Raw genomic sequence first — 12,121 nt, forward strand, 5'->3', positions numbered from 1 at the left:
CGTGGTACTATACTGCATTTGTCCCCACATGACACTTAACATCTATAATACATGTTCTATATCTATCATGTAGGCAATATAGTATATAATTACATATATCTTGTCAAACTTTCTGTGCTATTTTTGTATCCAGTATACATTTAGCTGTTTACTATATCCTACAATACTCTGATTTTGTATTTTGATTTATACCTTGTACAGTTTCCGGGGAAGGTCACAGGTTGACCAAAACTTAAAAATTGTATATATGGATTGCACATCCTATTCTTAAGACCAATCAGATGATGTAAGAAATCGTATTTGGAGTGCCAAGTTACTGACACATCTAAATGCCATCCCTGCCCCAAGCCGTGATAAGTGAATAGGAGGTGATCCTATGCCTGATCATATTAAAAAAACAAAACAAATAAACTATGAATTCTAAAATATGCATTGAGGAAGTTCTGTGAATGAAATTTTTGTGTGAATGAATGGCTATACTATTTCGCCACTAGGTGGCAGCAAAACCTGAAAAACAAGTAGGAGCCTTTCCCTGAATGAGGACATTGTGCTAGGAACACTGGATGATCCCAAGTTCCCAAACTTAATTTATGAGTGAAAGTAGCAAAGCTTCATATATACATGAATCATATCTCTAAATTATTAAAGCTGAAGATATGTCAAAGATATGAAAAAGTTTGGGCACCCCTATTAATCTTTTTTAGTTAGCAAATTGTGGGTTTTTGCAACACCTATTTCAGTTTGATATATCTAATAACTGATGGACACAGAAATATTTCAGGATTGAAATCAGGTTTATTGTACAGAAAATGTGCAATATGCATTAAAACCAAATTTGACAGGTGCAAAAGTACCCCTTATCATTTGCTTGATTTGAATACTCCTACTTTTTACTGACTTACTGAAGCACTAAATTGGTTTGGTAACCTCATTGAGCTTTGAACTTCATAGCGAGGTGTATCCAATCGTGAGAAAAGGTATCTATGTGAATCTCCTCTGAGGAGGCATCCTGAGCTCCACAAAACAACTCTCACATGATCTGAAAACAAAGATTGTTCAACATAGTTGTTCAGGGCAAGGATACAAAAAGTTGTCTCAGGGATTTAACCTGTCAGTTTCCACTGTGAGGAACATGGTAAGGAAATGTAAGACCACAGGGACAGTTCTTGTTAAGCCCAGAAGTGGCAGGCCAAGAAAAATATCAGAAAGGCAGAGAAGAAGAATGATGAGAAGAGTCAAGGACAATCCACAGACACCTCCAAAGACCTGCAGCATCGTCTTGCTGCAGATGGTGTCACTGTGCATCGGTCAGCAATACAGCGCACTTTGCACAAGGAGAAGCTGTATGGGAGAGTGATGCGTAACAAGCCGTTTCTGCAAGCAATTGGAAGAAGGTCCTGTGGACTGATGAAACAATATATTGAGTTGTTTGGTCATACAAAATGCATTCTGCATGGCGGCCAAGAAAAACACTTGCTACCCACTGTAAAATTTGGTGGAGGTTCCATCATGCTTTGGGGCTGTTTGGCCACTGCCGGCACCTGGAATCTTGTTAAAGTTGATGGTCGCATGGACTCCTCTCGGTGTCAGCAGATTCTTGAGAATCGGTCACCAAGTTGAAGTTACGTCGGGGATGGATATTTCGGCAAGTCAATGATCCGAAACACTGCTCCAAATCTACCCAGGCATTCATACAGAGGAACAATTACAATGTTCTGGAATGGCCATCCCAATCCACAGACCTGAATATCATTGAGCATCTGTGGGATGATGTGAAGTGGGCTGTCCATGTTCGGCAACCATCAAACTTAACTGAATTGGAATTGTTTGTAAAGAAGGATGGTCAAAAATACCTTCATCCAGGATCCAGGAACTCTTTAAAATTTACAGGAAGCGACACCTCCTGTTCAGGAGCCCATACTTCTTCACCTGTCAAATTTAATTTTAATGCAAATGGCACATTTTCTGTTAGTACAACCTCATTTCAATCCTGGAATATTACTGTGTCAATCAGTTATTAGATATATCAAACTGAAATAGGTGTTGCAAAACCCCAAATTTTGATAACTAAAAATGATTAAGATTAGTAGGGGTGCCCAAACTTTTTCATATGACTGTATCGGATGAAGTGGTTTATAGCTCCAGCACCTGCAGCAGTTTCTCTGTGTTTGTTGTAATCTCGCTGTATGGATATAACATTCGCGCCGGCATACGCTCTGTAAATAGTCAGGATCACAGGGCCATTGTGTGGGGTGTGCATACATGGTTTAGGGTTACTCGGTCAGTACTTTTAAAGGCAGCTACATTACAACCTACCTGGGTTATGTGGTGATGCTTGTGAAATGGCAAACCAATCCTTGTTTTGATTTTTCTATCTTAGAATCTTTGGATACAGTTGTGTTGCTGCTGAGAGTCTGGTTTGTATCTCTCCGATATGGTGTAATAAAGAGCGTCTGCTGTGTATAGTGTTGCTGTCAGTGAGTTGTTTATCTCCCTAGATAATTTACAGCAGTTTAGAGCAATTCAAGTAAACTTTTTTACCTTCTATTTTGAACCCGTTCCCATTTAAGCTTGATCTTTGGAATAAATATGAAACATTAGTTTAGTGAAAGCTTTAGATGTTGTATACATATCTGTCTACAATGGGTGGGCAATACACTTTTTGCATATCATACATTCAGCACCCATGTTATATTGTGCCCCTATGTAGTTGAGTCATGAGCGTTGTTTTGCATGTCAGCCATAGCTAAAGCGATAATTTTGTTCTTTATCATCTTCAGGACTGCCATATGGCTATATACATCCTATTTGCACATGCCCCGTGCAGAAAAGGCGTTTAAAAAGTGAACAATTTGAAACGACTATATCTCCTGAACCCTGGCACCTAGAAACACGATTTTGATATAAGGAGTGTGTATGGATGCTAAAATGTGTCTCCTGGTTACAGGTTCCCTTAAAAGATTTTCCAAGGATATCGTCATTTGACCCCTTTGGTGCTGCAGGGGGGTTATGGAGAGAGTTTACAGGCTGAGCTCTCTACATACACAGCAGGTGTTAGCTGTATAACACAGGTGACTCCCGCCATTTAATGCCGCGGTCAAACCTGACCATGGCACCTAACATTGCATTAAATCCTTACCCTTTCCCTAGAACACATATGAAAATAAACTGTAAAAGATAAAGATATTGGGTATTGATTTGTCCCAAAATGCCATTTTATTAAAATATAAAAAGTTTTTCATGTACGTGAACACCATAACAAAAAATTAAATGCCTAAATGTTGAATTGTCACTTTTTTATCCATGAATATTATGAGTAAAAAATGATCAAACTGTCATAAAGGTCCCAAATTGATATAAGTTAAAACGCCAGCATGTACCGAAAAAAATAGCAATAGCACCAAAGTGTAAAAAAGTTATTGGCAAAATGGCAAATTTTTTTTTTTTTTTACAAATTAGTAAATTAAAAAATGTAACCTATATACATTCAGTATCCCTGTAACTGTATCGACTCAAATTTGGGGAGCAGAATGAAAGCCATAAAAGCCCACAAGAAAACGTCGCCAGTTAGGTTTTTTTTTTAAAATTTTTTGTGTCAATTTCACTGCACTTGGAATTTTTTTCCAGCTTTCCAGTATGAGGAGAGTAAACGGCAAACTCAAAAACAAAAAAGGACTGACTCTTGTAAGGGTAAAAATGCAAAGCAGAACATATAAACTTGACCTGTACATTTGGGCATAAAAGACTGGTCATGAAGGGGTTAAGAAATTTTCGAGTTATGGCATTTTGATGTTCTGTACATCGATCTTTTTGTCATGAATAACATGTATGACTAGAGATCTGTATGGAGAGAAAGTGGTGTTACGGTGGATGTCCACCTATTCGGGCTGCACTCATGTGCTACCCGTGGCACACTGACACCTCATATGAATGTGCATGGAGGCTGTAGAAAACTAAGAGCAGATCTTATTCCTGTCCTGGCTCACACCTTCCCATAGCACTGTATGGGAAAGTGAAAAATATACACCATCCGTGTGTTGTCCATATTTACGGATGAGATTATAGGTAACCTGATTGTGTGACCATTCAAGAGGTTGGGCTAAGCTTGTGATATTATTTGCCGGCCTTTCCTTTTTCTTTGCGGATCTACTAAAACAGTTGACATGTAGACTTTCTTTTTTTTTTTTTTTTTTTTTTTTTTTTTGTTACTCTCCAAAAGACTACGTGCTGATCACATACAGACTGCAAAAACAGACCACAGTACCTTTACTTGTGACCTTTTACTTGTGACCTGAGAACAGTTCAAAAGACATAAGGCATGGGTACTTTACCTATCTTCGCCTATAGCATGCCGTAGTCCATATGCAAGTCCACACTTAGATCTTCATGGCTTCCACTCAGACGCTGAACGCCTGGTGTGCTCATCTCAGTGGAAGCCATAGAGGTCTAAGTTTGGACTTGCATATGGACTACGGCATGCTATAGCCGAAGATTGGTAAAGTATCCATGCCTTATGTTTGAATATTATATACATATGGTCTGAGTAATATTTGTACTACTATATGGTTACGGGCTTGAGAGGCTCGGAATACTAGACCAGTGTTCCCACTTAAAAATATAAAGAGAGACTCTGTTTTATGTAACTAATTATGTTCCATGACCACACCAGGGATCGGATCTCTGCTCCAGGAGAATAATAGTCTTTATGGGCGAGCCGGCATTCATCTTGTGTCCTTTGCGTTCTCTTGACTTGCTTAATTTGACATATTACAAAACTGCAGAAGCTTTTTGTTCCTCTTCTTCCTCTACGCTCTTGTCATCCATATCCTGGAGGCCATAAAACTTCATCCATGTTGACTCTTCTGTATGAATGGGGTATGTTGCGGAGTTAAGCAGTGCTGAACACAACTTTCATATACTGATAAGTATCCTAGATTGTTTGTTTGGCTCCACGTTTTATTAATGGTTTGGATGTTTATACATATTTCCTAATATTTCTTGGGAATTCATATTTCGAAGCCCTGGAAGCATTTTCCATTTATTCTGAGTTGGGCTCCCATGTGTTACGGCCATATACCTCCTTTCCAGCTGAAATGGAATGTTGTTTGCATTGCCAGGACTCCGCTCTATTAGACATTTGTTTCTGTTACCACAAATTCTAAAAGCATTGCTGGTACATAGAAAGCACATCTGAGTCATCCTATGGTTTCCTGTACGACACACCAAAAACGGCAAATCATTGTCCTTTCTGTTGTATATTTTTTTCTCTGAGCCCCTTTCTGTTGCGTGTTTTAGTATCCCTCATTCTGGAGCTTCTTTCCTTTTGGAGGCAGATTTCTCACGGAGTTGGCAGCACATCCAGTAAACTGATGTGGCTCGATGCCCGGTGTTTACCATGCTTGTTTGGGGCTACGGGTCTTTTTTTTTTTTTTTGCCAGCTCTATTAATTTGACACCCCCCCCCCCCAAAGTACATGTAATGAGAACCTGTCACCAGCGAACCCCACCCTCCAAGCCACACAAGTACCGTTTTTATACATGTTCTACTGTACTGATGCCTTTAGCCTTGTGATTAGAGCCACCATTCTCCTAAAAAATATATCTATTGATGCCCAAGCTACCTTACCCTAAGATGGATGTAAGACTCAAAGAAATACTCAGCTATCTCACCTATAACATCTCTGCTATGGAACTATTTGGCAAAGTCTGTGCAGAGCTGTGTAATCTGTAGGCGCTATATAAATACAGGATTTATTATTTTAAAGGTATTATGTTTCCTTATTTTATGTGTAGCTTATAGTGTCTCTGCGCACTGCTTGCTGGCAGGACGTTCGTGTGTCTGAGCTGGTAATGCAGGGGGAGTGGCAGGAGGCAGAGAGCACTGCACCGTGCAGGCTAGAAAAGCTATTCATGAGAAGAATTTGACCATAGTCATAAGATTTACAGTCAGATGTAGGGACAACCGATGGAGATAGGTTGGAATTATATCTGTGAAATGCTGTATTTTTGTTAATAACTCTGAAATAGAGAATGTTATTTTATCCTGAGTGTATTTAAAGAAAACCTACCATTCGAATTCCTGTATTATGAACCAAACATACCTTGAGAATGCTGTATCTACACTAATGCAGAAGCATACCGTATATACTCGGGTATAAGTCGAGACCCCTAATTTTACCATCAAAAACTGGGAAAACCTATTGACTCCAGTATAAGCAGAGGGTGGGAAATGCATTGGTCAGACCCCTCCCCCCCCAAGTATGTAGCCAGCCAGCCCCCAATAGTATACAGCCTGCCCAGCATTAAAAAAAAAATAACTTATATACTCGCCCTCCGGTGGCCCCGATGTCCGCGCGGGTCCTCTTCTGGCTTCCGCGCCTGTCTTCTTTAACTTCGTGCTGGGCGCCACCATTGCTCTCCCACGGACGGCAGGCGCATAGTGTGACACGCTGCTGCTGACGTCATACTAGGCACCGCCTGGGAGAAAACCATGGCGGTGCCCAGCAAGTTGGAGAAGAAAGAAGACTGGCACGGACATCGTGGGAGCAGCGCTGCACATCGGGGCCACCGGGGGGTGAGTATACAAGATATTTTTAAAGTATATATGTTGACTCGTGTATAAAAGTAAACATTGTTATGATATGTAAAGTGGATCTCAAGATATTGTCATGTAAAAAAAAGAGCGGAACTGCAAAATATGACCTGGACATTTGTGCACCAACTACACCATGGTGGGGGTAGGAGGTGTTGTTCAAGAGTTTTTAAAAAAGAAAAAAAAGTTGCCCCTTTGTTTGTTCTGAGGTTTCCTACATGATTCCTGTTGTGCGTTATATTTTCTCTATCTGATTAGCCAGTTTATTTACTGGTGATCTATAGTATAGATGTGACCATCAGCAGGTTTCTGAAATGTGTACTGTACTCTTCGGTTTTGCTTGCGTCTCGGAGGGAATTTTTGCTTTTTTCTTTTCAAAATTTCCAGTCACACGGACAAGAGCATAAATGAATAATTTTTCTGTCATGGCTCTGAATCAGTATATGTGATGTGGTTAGGTCCGGCGCTCCTGTGACTCATCTCTGTGGACTATTATAGCTACAGCCACTGCCTCCACCCAGCTAGACCCATATTGTGAATCATACATCTTAGGGCTTCCCCAGATGTAAAACCTCTCATTTCTTCCTTCCATTTTCTCAGCAAGCCTTGTGCTCTAAGCCCTGCACATGGGAATCCTTGGAGATGACACAAATTTCCATTCCTTAATTTTAGTCAGACTTCTCGGCACATAATAGGAGACTGTTTCTTTCGCAACCTTAATCTTGGTTTCCGTTGCTATTGGCGGCAATGTAAGTTTTGAATATTGGGTGGAGCAGTGGCTCTCATGGTCCTGGATTGTGTTACACTGAGTCATCATACGCTCCAACGTCTGAGCATTTTCAAATGCCAAAATGTTCAGTAGTTTAGATTAACCCCTTACCGACATGTGACGTAATAGTACGTCACATGTCGGGTCCTGGTACATGGAGAGGGCTCACGGGCCGAGCCCTCTCCATAGTCGGTAAGTCTTTGCTGCATATTTCAGCAAAGGCTTACCGGTAACACCCGCGATCGGTGCCGGAAGCTTCAAAAAGACGGCTGCGCGCGGGTGCCCCCATCTTTCCGTGCATCATCGCTCCCCGTGACTTCATCGGGGAGCGGCGATCCGTCGCCATGGTAGCCTCGGGTCTCACAAAGACCCGAAGCTACTTCGGGTTAACCCATTCATTACCATGTGCTGTCAGCACATGGTAATGTATGAGTAGTAAAATCCCCATATACTGCCATACACTAGTATGGCAGTATATGATAGGATCGTACAGACACCCTAGGGTTAAAGTTCCCTAGGGAGTCTGGAAAATAGTAAAAATAAAAATTTAAAAAAAGTTAAAATAAATTTATAATAAAAAAACCTAAAATTCAAATCACCCCCCTTTCCCTAGAATTGATATAAATATAAATAAACAGTAAAAATCATAAACACATTCCCGCGTCCGAAAATGCCCGATCTATCAAAATATGATTTTTTCACTGCGCTTAACCCCGTAACGGAAAATCGCGCCAATGGCAAAAATGGCACTTTTTTGCCATTTGAAAAAAAATGTAAAATTCTATAAAAAGTGCTCAAAAGGTCGTACAGTCCTAAAAATGATAACATTGTAAACGTCATCAAAATCCGCAAAAAACTACACCACCCACAGCTCCATACGCCAAAGTATGAAAAAGTTATTAACACCAGAAGATGGCAAAATCCCCCCAAAAAATTTTGTACAGGTTTTAATTTTTTTAAATGTATGATAACATTATAAAACCTATATAAATTTGTTATCCCCGTAATCGTACCGACCCAAAGAATAAAGTAGACATGTCATTTGGGGTGCACAGTGAAATCTGTAAAATCCAAGCCCACAAGAATACGGCACAAATGCGGTTTTTTACCAATTTCACTGCATTTGGAATTTTTTTCCCGGTAAAAGGCATGGAATATTAAATACCACCATTTTGAAGCGTAATTTGTTACGCAGAAAATAAGCCATCACACAGCTCTGTACATGGAAAAATAAAAAAGTTACAGATTTTTGAATGTGGGGAGTGAAAAATGAAAACGCAAAATCGAAAAAGGGCCGCGGCGGGAAGGGGTTAAATACAATGTAAGGCCTCATGCAGGCGACCGTGAGCTGTGAGAACTGCGACATTAGCTTCCATAATGCACGGTCATGGTGAGCAGATCGGTTCTTACCGCACAGCCTGGTGCAACATATGAGAGGTCAGGCCCCATACTGACCTGGACTTGGTGCAGCTGCCAAACTGCTATGGAGATGAGGGGTGAAGAGAGCCCATCTCCACAAGGCCGCAAACATTAGGGACATTCAAACGGATGTATGCAGCCGGGCAGGCATACGGTGGTGCGCTGGAGATGGGAAGGGATGAGCTCAACCTTACCCTCTACATAGAAAACAGCGCTGCACATACGGGGAAAGAGCGTGCTCTATCTTTTCCCCATGTACTGCGCAGAACAGTGCCACACGTGTGCCACTATAATGCTGCCGGGCTGCATTTGCTGTCTTGCCACGGGATTCACCAACCCAGACAGTCTTCTGAATGAGGCCTTGCTCTATTTGCAGTCCGTGTTTTGCACAGGGTCAGTTAGGTATTTTTTCCAGTGTGATGGGCTGGATTCATTCTGACTGCTTCATAAATGGTTCCACACAACTTCCGAAACAGAATGGTACAGCTTCTTAATATACTTTTGATAGTACTATGTATGCATAAGATACTTGGCTGCAGGGTCCATTTCTTATTATTGTGCCATCAGACATTACTAGTGGGAACTACCTTTCAGCTATGAGTCTTAACCTGCCCGTACAACATTGGTGAGGAGACCTTCTTTCCACGCTCAAGAAGATGTGGGGTTGTAGTATATTAATCTTTCATGCTCTAGTATTTACAGTGGGTCATTATGACATATAACATATAGAAATATCACATCCAAACTCATGTGAGAATGAGTTGAAAGTAGTTTTAGCCTTAGATGCGTCACTATTGGAGTGTTACTTTTTGGTGCCTTTAGGTTCTCTAGCACCTATCATGCACGTGGTGTCATATTATAGATGTGGATCTCGTAGCTCCCAGAACCATGAGCCTGATGTGATCTGAAAGACAAGTTAGAGATGCTGAAAGTTAAAACCGGGCAGTAATTGGATCTTTATTTGCTTCTCACATTTCCAACTACATTTTTTAACTGGCCAGATCTCTGGTTCTGATTTTGATCTCAAAGATGGGATTCTTTATTATGACACCAATGCATGATTTAAGATGCTATTGAGCCCAAGATAGAGGCGTTTGAAGTGACACTGCCCTGCAGTCACACAGTGATTTATCTCAGGCAAATATGACTCTGCTCATTTTTACATGACATTATTTAAAGGTAAATGTTTGAGAGGGAATTCTAGAAAGGACATTTCATACCCTACCCGTAGGGGCTCGTAAAATCTGGTGACCAAGTTCCTTGAGGTGCAGAATCCTAATTATTTTAAATGTATTCATTCATTGTTGTGGGGAAAAGAATTAAAAATTTGGAATCTGTAATGTAAAATCTTCATCTTGAAGGCTATAAAATCTTTTCAGTCTGTCATGATCATACAGTTATTATGTCCTCAGACTGAGATTACCCTTTAGCAGAATAGGGGCCAATCCCTTGTGACAGCTGAAGCACAAGAATGTGATGGAGGGCAGTGTGACGTTTCTATGAGCTCTGTATTCCCTCCCCTCGTCCTACGTCAGAAGCTCAACCATTTTATTAATATGTAAAGGATCTGATACGTCAGCTGAGAAATGTTTAGCCGTGTGTAACCTCAGTGCAGCTATAAAACAGATCCTTGCAGATGCCTTTTGTTTCCCCATAAATACTTTGGGTTTGTAAACTGCTGTAAATGTAGTGGGCAGAGACTGAAGCGATGGTGTGATAAATAATCAGTTTTACACCATGTCTCTGCTGTATTGGATGTGTGAACTGTTACTGACGTTGGGGTTACATGGACATGTCGGCTAATGTGGAAGAGAGAACTTGTACAACTGTTTACCATAAGATGGATATGAGAGATGACATTCTAATGCAGGGGCGGTACTGGACCTCTGCAAAGGTCTTCTCCAAGAAATATATAAATGAACTGGCAACAACTGGGCATTATCATTCCACTTGCCTTCCAGCTCTTCTGACCGTGTAAACCTGCATTGAGTGTTGGGTAGTGGCTCTAGAGATCTTTGTGACCACGCTTTGGAGTGTTGTTAGGTGCTCCAGGACTGTGTGAAAAATAGATTTATATTCCAGGATTGTAGCTTGACTTGCATCACTAATGTGTGAGATTTTTCCCCTTGTGGTAAATTTAGGGTGCTAGTACGGTATACTTTTGGATACATCTATAAACATCTCCCAATGGTAATTTATCTGGTAAAAGTTAGTTGGCTGGTGACTGTGTATAACGAATAAATGTTTGGCAATGTTGGCTCTTACTCCTTGGCATTAATAAAATATTTCCAAGTTATGATGCCAGGGGTATCTCCAAGAGCTGAGTATCCAGATGACTGACTGCTGATGTCAAACCTGAGCTTCCAGAGGGGATCTCCTTTCTAATAATAGAAGTGATTTCAGTTTCCATGTAATACACTATGTAAAGTATGCAGAGAGAAATGCCAGTGCCACCACTAGGCAAGTACCATGGAAGTTATAAGGTTTAAACAATAAAAAAACACTATCATACAATATATATATTATCAATACATTATTTGAGGTTGTTATTAATTTGTATTAATGTGCTTCAGGGTTGGCCCCAGGTCTAAGTAGGCCCTTTGCCGACAGCCTCAGTAGGCCCCTTTGCAGTGAACTTGCATGGCGGCATCAAAAACTAAGTCTCCTGTTCCCTAAAATTCTCCCTAGTTTATCATCCCAAACAGCCCCCCTCATGGTTATTTTATATAAAGCCTCCCTCACCCCTATGAATTCATTAAATACAGTCCTCTTACCCCATGGATTCCTCATGTACAGCCTAATGTGGGGACCCCCCTGGAGCCCTGGGCCCCGACACTTGCCCTGTAATGCCCAGTGGTGGCCCTAATGGGGTTCTTCCACTTAGAAATGATAGGGGTAAAGGTGTCTGACCACTAGGAGACCCAGCACTTACAAGAGCTGAGGTAAATGTGTGACCACCTATTTTTGTAGGGTTGACTGAGATCTTAATTTTGTCAGCCCGAGTATCCCTGTCTTTGGGATTGTATTGATCAGGCTGTAAGGTGATGGAAGAGTGTCGGCAATGGAAATGATAATAATGATGATATTTGTTACATGTATTGTACATTCTGCTGCCCTCCATCATGTGAATGACCTATTTACTGAAACTTAAGTAGTCAGTGGCTTCATGGATATTTAACTGTCTGAAAAGGTTACTGCAAATTATTAAGTACTTCTCCACCGAAAATGAAACATGTTCTACAGAACAGATATTTTCATGGAGCAATGTCCTACTCAAAGGGATTGTCCAAGACTTAGTTGCTTATAGAACACATCCTTACAGCGTGCAGAGCTGTCTTTAGA

General features: G+C 40.8%; 1 protein-coding gene across 1 annotated transcript in view; it reads left to right on the plus strand.

The window, feature by feature from the left end:
* ANKRD28 (ankyrin repeat domain 28) overlaps positions 1 to 12,121 on the plus strand; it is a 98,819-nt gene that overhangs the window by 17,663 nt on the left and 69,035 nt on the right. The window lies entirely within an intron of this gene.

This window comes from Engystomops pustulosus, chromosome 5 (genome assembly GCF_040894005.1).
Source record: "Engystomops pustulosus chromosome 5, aEngPut4.maternal, whole genome shotgun sequence".
Taxonomy (NCBI): Eukaryota; Metazoa; Chordata; class Amphibia; order Anura; family Leptodactylidae; genus Engystomops; species Engystomops pustulosus.